The 10,278-nt window shown below is 29.2% G+C and overlaps 1 pseudogene; it reads right to left on the bottom strand.

Annotated features, from left to right (window-relative positions):
* Positions 1-5,392: 5,392 nt before the first annotated feature.
* LOC131647316 (hypersensitive-induced response protein-like protein 2) lies at positions 5,393-6,778 on the bottom strand (annotated as a pseudogene).
* Between the last annotated feature and the right edge of the window lie 3,500 nt (positions 6,779-10,278).

Raw genomic sequence — 10,278 nt, forward strand, 5'->3', positions numbered from 1 at the left:
AGAAGAGGATCAAAACTATAATTACTATCATCAAATTTAGAAACAGGAGGTAAAGGAAGCGTTGAAAAGAGTGAGTAACAGTAAGGTGGTTAGGTCACAAAACATACCTATTGAAGTGTGGAAAATTCTTGGAGATAAAGGTATTGAGTGGCTCACGAAACTCTTTAATGAAATTATGAGGTCAAAACACATGCTGCATGAATGGAGAAGAAACACTTTAGTTCCAATCTACAAGAAAAAGGGGGATATAAAAAATTGTGCAAATTATAGGGGGATTAAGCTTATGATTCATACCTTGAAGTTATGTGAAAGAGTGATTGAACAAAGATTAAGAAAAGAGATTCTAGTCATCGAGATTAATTTGGTTTGATACAGGGAAGGTCGACCATGGAAGCGATTTATCTATTACAGCGTGTGATGGACTAGTATTAGATGGAACATAAAGACTTACACTTAATTTTTATTAACTTGGAGAAGGCGTATGATAGAGTGCCTACAGAGATTTTATGGAAAACCCTAGAGAAGAAAGAGGTTAAGATTGCATTTATTCGAGTTGTCCAATATATGTATGAAGAAGTGTTGACTAGTGTTCGTATGCAGGGTGGGGAGATAGATGATTTTCCCATTACAATTGGTTTGCATCAAGGTTCAACCCTAAGCCCCTAGAGGTGAAAGTTGGAGACCATATTATCCCTCAAGTCACACGATTTAAATATTTTGGGTCTGTAATATAAAATGGTGGAGAAATAGAAGGGGGTGTAAACCATTGAATTCAAGCTGGGTGGTTGAAAAGCAGAAAAGTATTAGGTGTTTTATGTGATGCAAATGTACCGCTCAAGCTAAAGGGAAAGTATTACCGAATTGCGGTAGTAAAACCTGCAAATCTGTATGGGATAAATTGTTGGGTGGTTAAGAATCAACACGAGAATAAAGTAAGTGTTGCAGAGATGAGGATGTTGCGGTGGATGTGTGGTAAGACTCGACAGGATAAAACTAGAAATGGAAATATTTAAAAGAGTGACAGGGTAGCTCCTACAGTAGAGAAGATGGTGGAAAATAGAGTTAGGTGGTTTGAACATGTAGAGAGAATACTTGTAGATTATGTAGTAAGGAGAGTAGACCAAATGAAGAGAAGACAGACAATTTTAAAAAGAGGAAGACGCATAAATACTATAAAAAAGTTATTAAGAAAGATCTCGAGATTAATGATTTGGCTAAAAATATGACCCTTCATAGAACACTATAGCGAACATTGATCCATGTAGCCGATTCCACCTAGTTAAATAAGACTTATTTATTATTGTTATATCTTAGAGTCATATGCTTGCATCATGTTTTAATCATTGACTATTTAAAAATGTTACTACTATTTATTTATAGGGAAATGCTAACCAGTGTCTTCAGAGCAATGACTAAAACTTTAATGCTTTGGAAATTGAAATATTAAATTTCTATAAATTTTTTTTGTTAGGAATGTTTAACCATTGCCTTGAGGGCACTGTTTAGCAAGGCCCTTATTTATAATAATTTAATAAATGAATGAACTTTTACGTAACAACACGCTAAGTCCGCACGAATCTTCTACTCATTTTAATTTAAAAATAAATATTAATTCTTATTTCTGTAGTTTTTAGCAACGAATTTAGCATCTTATAGTAGGTGATTGTATTAATTATCAATAAAGGACATAGCTAGATAGCAGTGGTCCGATTCATAATATATATAAGGGTCTTGCTAACCAGTGCCCTCAGGGCAATGATTAAGCATTCCTAAAAAAGAAAATATTTTATAAATTTTTTAATATTTTAATTTCTAAGACATTAAATATGTAGATTACCGAGATAAAGTTACTATTTAAGAATGCTTAACCATTGCTCTGAGAGCACTGATTAGCATTTCCCTATATATAATGAGAAATTGATGATATCATAAATTGAAAATATAATGTTAGAAACTCACGACGTCAACTACATCAAAGTCACACTCACACTATGGAGACGATATTTTGACATTTCCAACACAATAAAGACATGTAAGAAAACTCTTATAACATACAACCTTGTTTTCTACATAAAAAAAATCGATAATTCAACTTCCTTAGCTTTGATATTTTAGATTTAATAAAAATACACCGTTATGTAAAACAGTTTTACACTGTCAATAAGATCATAACCGTTAATTTTTGTAGAAGTTTAATTTTTTTTTAAATTACACATAAAATATTTCTTTTTAAAAGTTGTGATACATAATCGTGTAAAATATTTTATACTATAGTGCGCTACCTTTAAACTCTTTTTATTTTATTTTATATATTCATGATATTTCTTATGCGGTCAATGATTTTGATAATTAATATTTACTTTTTATTTATTTTATAAAAATAGTAGCAACTTGCTCTTTTTTTATAAGAAGGTAGTACTAATAGTAGCTTATGTGACGAGATTTACATGAATTTTAACCTATAATTGAAAACTTTAAGCTGCACCACGCCAATATTCTTGCTAACAGTTATCCGTAAACTAGCCATTAAATTTAAGCTGCACCACGCCAATATTCTTGTCGAAAGAATTGAAAAATTATTGGAGATATTTAATGTTGAGAAACACTTTTAAACATGTTGAGTTTAAGCTATTCATATATTGAGAAGATAAGAGATTAAGTCATAAATCAGATAAAAAGTAGAATATATATTTATGAGCTTAGTGAGCTATTTTCTTGTAATTCATTTGTAATATTTTATTAATGACTCTTGTTTGTTTGTGAATATGATAATAGCATTTTCCCATATGGTAGATCACTTTGGATTGAATGGGATAAAAAAAATCTTTGTGTTGATTTTCCAGCTTTTATCGCATTCTTGTTCTTTTTTATTAGGGTTTTGATTTAATATTAGCTGGTAGATTAATTTTGCTTAAGACTGTTTAGTATTTGTTATCCTTGTTCTTTGTTCGGTACATAATATTTCTTAGTGTGTTTGATTTATAGTTGATTTCATAACAAGTGGAGCCCTTGTGGATCAAAGGGCCCATTGTTACGAGTGAACACCATAGATTATAAATGAGATATCGAGACGTTTACTAGAGAATACAATCTTAAGTTGTGGAAAGTGAAGATGCAAACAATATTGATTGAAAAAAAAGTGTGTAAGAATTGATGTTGATAAAGATAACACGAGGGGAGAAGACTGAGATGATAGATAAGGTTAAAAATGTCATTATCTTGTGCCTATGAGATAAAATGTTGAGGGAGGTTGTAAGGGAGAAGACTACAATGGAGATGTAAATCAAAGTTAAATAATTGTATATGACCAATTTGTGGACTCACAAGTAGGGATGACAATGGATATCCATGGGTACGGATACTAGTCTCCCGCTACCCATCCGTTTAATAAAAATGATATCCATATCCGCCCCATACCTGTGTGGATATCTGTCGGGTGGGTATCCGTGATATTTTAAATATCCGCGGGTATTTACGGATATCCATGGATACTTTTTTTAATTGAAATTTACTAATTTTTTATATATTAAATAAAAATGTATCTTTTTATTAATAGAAAAGTATGTGTTATACATTTACTATATTAAATTCAAAAGCATCTTATAATGAATATTGATGTAGAATGTGACAAAATGTTAAAAGAATATTTAAGTATACTAATTGATATTGAAAAGATATTTAAGTATACTAATTTTAAAAGGATATTTAAGTAATTTTAATCACTATTAACGAATATGGATACCCGCGGGTATGGATACCATCAAATTCGTATCCGTACCCGTAAGTAAACGGGTAACTAAATATCCGTTTATAATACCCATGGATATTCGTTAAGCTATCCAACCCTTGCCCGTGACGGATTTTATCCGCGGGTATCCGTGGGTATGAGTTTTTTTGCCATCCCTACTCACAAGTTATGTTTGAAACAACAAATCTACTTATTTCAAATGACAGGGAACAAATTCATTGTGGAGTAATTGACAAAATTTCGTAAAATTATTGATGATTATAAAATATTTTGGTGAATTTAATGAGGAAAAAACTCTTATTAAGCTAATTACTTATATCTTTTATCTTTTGAACACTTCAAGGATGTCACTTTTTTTAGGAAGGAATGCATTATCACCTCGGAGGAGGTCCAATCGGCTATAAGAAACGGATAAATAACCACAATGAAAGATTTCAAGAGGGAATAGTGACATTAAAGGAAACTAAAAGAGAAAGAAGCCTAGGTCTAAGTAGAAGTTCGAGGGGTTTGATAAGTCAAAGTAGAAATGCTTCATTTTTCATAAAGTATTCACTTCAAGAAGGATTGTCCAAAGAGGAGGAGCACGACTGATTCAATTCACATCAAGATTTCTTTAAATGAGGATGGTTATGAGAGTGTTGGTTTGTTAGAGGTAATAAGTTTGGAGAAGAAAAAAAATTGTGTCATAGACTTTGAAATCTCTCATCACATGTTCAAGAAAAAATAATTTGAGACTTTGGATCTAAAAGAAGGTGAATCCGCTCGACTTGTTAACAATAACTTGAGACTTTGGATCTAAAAGAAGGTGGAGTCTCTCTCATCAAATGATTTTTCAAACAGAACCGATCGATTTTCCACCTCTATTAAAAACTACTAATTAAAATAAATAGAATTTATAAAAAATATTGTGATGAAAATTAAAAAAAATTATAAATGTAGTGATAACTCAAAACAAATAATTATATATAAATGTAGTAATCCCTTTTGATAATGTAGTCTATGTTTTATGGTTTTTTTCTGTTACCTCATTATCCCAATGGCATTCCGATTCTCTATACTAGGCCTACTAGTGAACTTGCTCAAAAATCCTATGGTATTAGCAATTAGTGGCATACATCATGCTGTCAATGATACACACATGTTTAGATTGTCTTAGACTATCAATTTGTTTTTTTAAGAGTTTTACACTTAGATCATATGAAGTGCAGACATGTTTATAGTAAAAAAAAATTATATCTCTTTGTGACCTAATAATCTTAATATTAAAGAATACACTTACTGTTTTTTGAAGTCTTTCATATAGAAATTTTCACACAACAACTCAAACTATTTACAACATCAATCTTTGAGTTAAATATGAACAAATCATCTCCGTAGAGACACATTATAGTTCAAATTCCTTTTTCAGACTTGCATTAAATGTACCTGGTACTTTCATTCACTCTAAAACAATTCAAGATTATTATATTGTCAAAATTATCATGCCATTGTTTAAGAGTTTGTTTAGACCATACATATAATTAAGTAACTAAGAGACCTTAGTTTTTTAGAATAGAACCATAAAGTCTTCAAGTTGCTCCATATAAGTCTCTTCTTCAAAATCACTATTTAAAAAATCAATTTTAACATTCATTTGATGGTGGAAAGTGAAATCAGCATTCTAATAAATATTATGCTTATAACCACTGAAAAGGTGTCATAGAAATTTCTATTTCCTCTTTTTCAATATAAGAATAATAATGCAAATATAATTCAAACATATGAAGCATTTACAGTATCTCCAAAAGCACTTATAAATTAGCAGCATTTCCCTGAAGGAGGCCATCCCTAATTTGCACAGCAATGTCTCTGACAGCACCGGGACCATGTGGTATGAACACAGCTGAAGATTTCGATGACGCTCCAATATCCTTCATTGTGTCGAAGTATTGAGTCACCAACACCATGTCCATGACATCTTTAGCCGATGTTCCGGGTACATTATCAGAGAATGCGAGGACACTGTCCCTCAGTCCGTCCACAATGGCTTGACGTTGACGCGCTATACCGAGTCCTGATAGGTACTTTGACTCGGCTTCTCCTTCAGCTTTCTTGATCTGCAATATCTTTTCAGCCTCAGCTTTCTCGTTTGCAGCCAACCTCATTCTCGCAGCTGTTGATGATATCGCAATAAAAGGATTAGAATATACCAGCAACTGCTATGATCAATCAAAATTTTAGCATTTATAGTATAAGCGCTTAATCAAACAAAGGCACTAGAATATATTACCTGCATTGATCTCATTCATTGCTCTCTTGACATTGACATCAGGCTCGATATCAACAATGAGAGTCTGGACTATCTCGTAACCGTAGGTTGACATAGCCTTCTCAAGCTCATCTTCGACAGCCTTTGCTATATCATTCTTTTGCTCAAAGACGGCATCCAACTCCAACTTTGGCACAGTGGCCCTTATAACTGAAATAAAGCAAAAATATCATAATCTAGTATCCATTTAACAACACTTTGTACTAATTCGCGTATTGTGGGATGGTAGCAATTTGTTAAAATCCTGCTAGGCTGTAGGTACTATTTTGAGAATACTAATGTCAATAATGGAATGAAATAGAAAGACCACTATACATACCATCAAAAACATACGATTGGATCTGTTCCCTTGTGTTGGTGAGCTTATAATAGGCATCAGACGCTTTGTCAGCCACAGCATATATCCAATTTGTTAACATTATGATGTTTTCTTAATCTTGAAGTAAAAATGGTTTGTTAGAAGTGATTTCCTAAAGCATATATCCATACAAGAAAATTAATCACAAAGCATGATAGGTGGAGTAATAAATGGACCTTTGTTTTTGTCTCGCATTTAATATCAAGTTGTTGCACACGAAGCGATAATCCACCAGCTATTTGGTAACCGAGACACCAAGGCAAACAATGGCATCCAGGTTCCAAGACATCGACAAATTTTCCAAATTGCTCCTTTATAGCAACATTGGACTGTCCACTTGGTAACATCCCAAACATTGACCCATTTTTCAATCCTGCAAGTGAATATCACTACTCATCAATTAAATTATACTTCATATCGAGACGGATATAAGACATATTTGAGTAAACAACTTCATCATATCTAAAGCTCATCTCATAACTTTATAAGTGCTGATTGCATAAATGACAAGCTAATTTTCATATGCTAATCTTAAAAGGTTTTTGACATAAGATCAAAAGTCCTAAGTAGCAGGTCACAAATGACAAGCCTAAGAAATTTATTTACAAAACTGAATCAAAATTTTACTTTTCCAATTTTCCAATTCTAGTTTCTACTCCAAATAAAGAAAAAGGTACTAGTATTTAACATTAAAATCTCTAATCAAACAATATCAGAACAAATTGCAACTTCGAGTTGATCCAGAAATCAAACAGAAAAACAAAACAACCCATTTAAATATTAAAAAAAAAACCCTAAATTCAAGAAAATAAGTAATTCAATTTTCTGAACAGACAAACAAATAAAAAAAAAAAAATAGTATCAGAGAGAATTTCACCTTGTAGTTGAAGATAGAGAGAGATAAAAATTGAAAGTTGTAAATAATGGAAGTACTGTTTTTGCAAAATATGAAGCGATCCTTCTTATATATACACTTGACGAAGCAATTGATTTGAATCTCAATCTAGCTGTTATTCAAAACGATCTTTTTGTTTTTATGCCACTCTTTTCGGTTTTTTCTTAATGCATATTACGTGTGAAATAACAAAATATTGTTTTTTTGTTTAACTTAATTTTAGTTTAAAAAATATGAAAAAAATTACAGATTAAAAAAATTATTAACTATGTAAATATGAAATTATTAATAAATGAATGAACTTTCACATGCGAACAGGCTAAGTCCGCACGAATCTTCTATTAATTTTAATTTAAAAATAAATATTAATTCTTATTTCTGTAGTTTTTAGCAACAAATTTAGCATTTTGAGTAGGTGATTGTATTAATTATCAATAAAAGACATATCTAGATAGGATGGTGGTCCGATTACTCAAGTCATGTGTGAGAGTAGAGAGAGATAATGATATTTTGAGAGAGATTCATAATATATATAAACTGAAAATATAATGTTAGAGACTCAAGACGTCAACTACATGAAAGTCACACTCACACTATAGACACAATATTTTGACATTTCCAACACAATAAAGACATGTAAGAAAAATCTTAAACATACAACCCTTGTTTTTTGTTTGGGTGTTGTTAACGTACAACCCTTGTTTTTTGTTTGGGTGATGTTAAAATTGATTATCATTAATCCAACGATTTTAATTAAAGTTTTATATATAAAAATATTTCCAAAAATAATTAGATTAAATGATCAATTAAAATCGTTAGATTAATGAAAATCAATGGTTATGATTTGGAGTAAGTGTTGAATATATATATATATATATATATATATATATATATATATATATATATATATATATATATATATATATATATATATATATATATATATATATATATATATATATATATATTACACTACGAGTTACACTCGTTCAATAACTACATCTCGAAATAATATTTTTTAAATTCAACCGTTGGATTGAAACATAATATCATATAGATCATTCCTATAAAGTTTGAGCTTAATCTATAATGATTTACTATGTCATTGAATAACATCAAAATTAACGTTATATGAAAGCTCATTTTGACGTTAATCTTTAGATATCTTGATGATATAGTAAATCATTATAGATTAAGCTCAAACTTTATAGGTATGATCTATATGATATTATGTTTCAATCCAACGGTTGAATTTAAAAAATATTATTTCGAGATGTAGTTATTGAACGAGTGTAACTCGTGGTGTAACTCTTCGGGTGTAATTTGATCCCTCCTCATATATATATATATATATATATATATATATATATATATATATATATATATATATATATATATATATATATATATATATATATATATATATATATATATATATATATATATATGAGGAGGGATCAAATTACACCAACAAGTTACACTAATTGTTACACCCTTTTATAACCATTGATGGTACTTTAATCTAACGGTTATTAAAGGACTTCTTTTAGACACATAATTCACATGATTCTTTCTATAGATAGTTTTCTCTATTTTTGGTAATAAATAAAAAATGATTTTCTAAATATTTAATAAATCAAAAAATTAGAATTCTTAAATAATTCTAAAAAAAAATTATTGATTATTAATAAAAAATAGTATATTCTTATTTTTAAAATAATCTCACTTTTTGTATTTTCTTTATATTAATTTTTATTATATTCAACTAAAACAAAAAATGAATTATGATTCTAAATATTTCTTAAAAAATCATAATTCTTAATAAAAAAAGCTTTTTTTATTTTAAATGAATTTATTTTTTATTTAATTTATTTATTGTTTTTAATATGATTTTGTACATTTTATTATGTACAATTTCTATAGTAAGTGGGTAAATATTGTTTTACAACATAATAATTATATACACATTACTCATTATTTTATTTTTTCATTTTATGTTTTTTAATACAATTTTTAAATTTTATTTAAAAACTTATAAGTTTTATTGTGTATTTTAAGTGTATAGAAATTGTACATAATCGTATTAAAACATTAAAAAAATTAAATAAGAAATTCGGTTAAAATAAAAAAAACTATTTTTATTAAGAATTCTGATTTTATTTAGAATCATAATTCATTATTTGCTTTAGTTGAATATAATAAAAGTTAATATAAAGAAAATAAAAAAAGTGAGATTATTTTAAAAATAAGAAGAAACTATTTTTTATCCATAATTAATAATTTTTGTAGAAGTATTTAAGAATTCTAATTTTTTGATTTATTAAATATTTAGAAAATCATTTTTTATTTATTACCAAAAATAGAGAAAACTATCTTTAGAAAGAATCATGTGAATTATGTGTCCAAAAGAAGTCCTTTAATAACCGTTAGATTAAAGTAACATCAATGGTTATAAGAGAGTGTAACAATTAGTGTAACTTGTTGGTGTAATTTGATCCCTCCTATATATATATATATATATATATATATATATATATATATATATGAAATTCTGGTATAACAGACTCAGATGTCCTATTGATAACATCCTTAAAAGCTTCCTCCAAGAACACTATTCAACTCATTGCCTACAGGCTTCTGAGTGAGAACACGATGACCATCCCAAAATTCGGGTGGTTCATCGACCAACACAACCCTTATAATTTACATGATAGCTGGCTTCTAAACCTAGGTTACAAAGCTTCTATTTATAACCTATTCTCAACTGGACTTGGGCTTCTAATCACAGCTTCATTAGCTGTTACAAATCTTCAAAATTAGAAAGTCTTCATTCAAATATATTCTGATTTGATTCTTCCAGATCTTTCATGCGCCATCTATGATTGCATAACATTGGTTAATTGATGAGTCAGATTCAATCAACAACAGTTCTGATTCAGGCGCGATGTCAAAGGGCTTGCAGATGACAT

This window comes from Vicia villosa, linkage group LG2 (genome assembly GCF_029867415.1).
Source record: "Vicia villosa cultivar HV-30 ecotype Madison, WI linkage group LG2, Vvil1.0, whole genome shotgun sequence".
In the NCBI taxonomy this organism is placed as follows: Eukaryota; Viridiplantae; Streptophyta; class Magnoliopsida; order Fabales; family Fabaceae; genus Vicia; species Vicia villosa.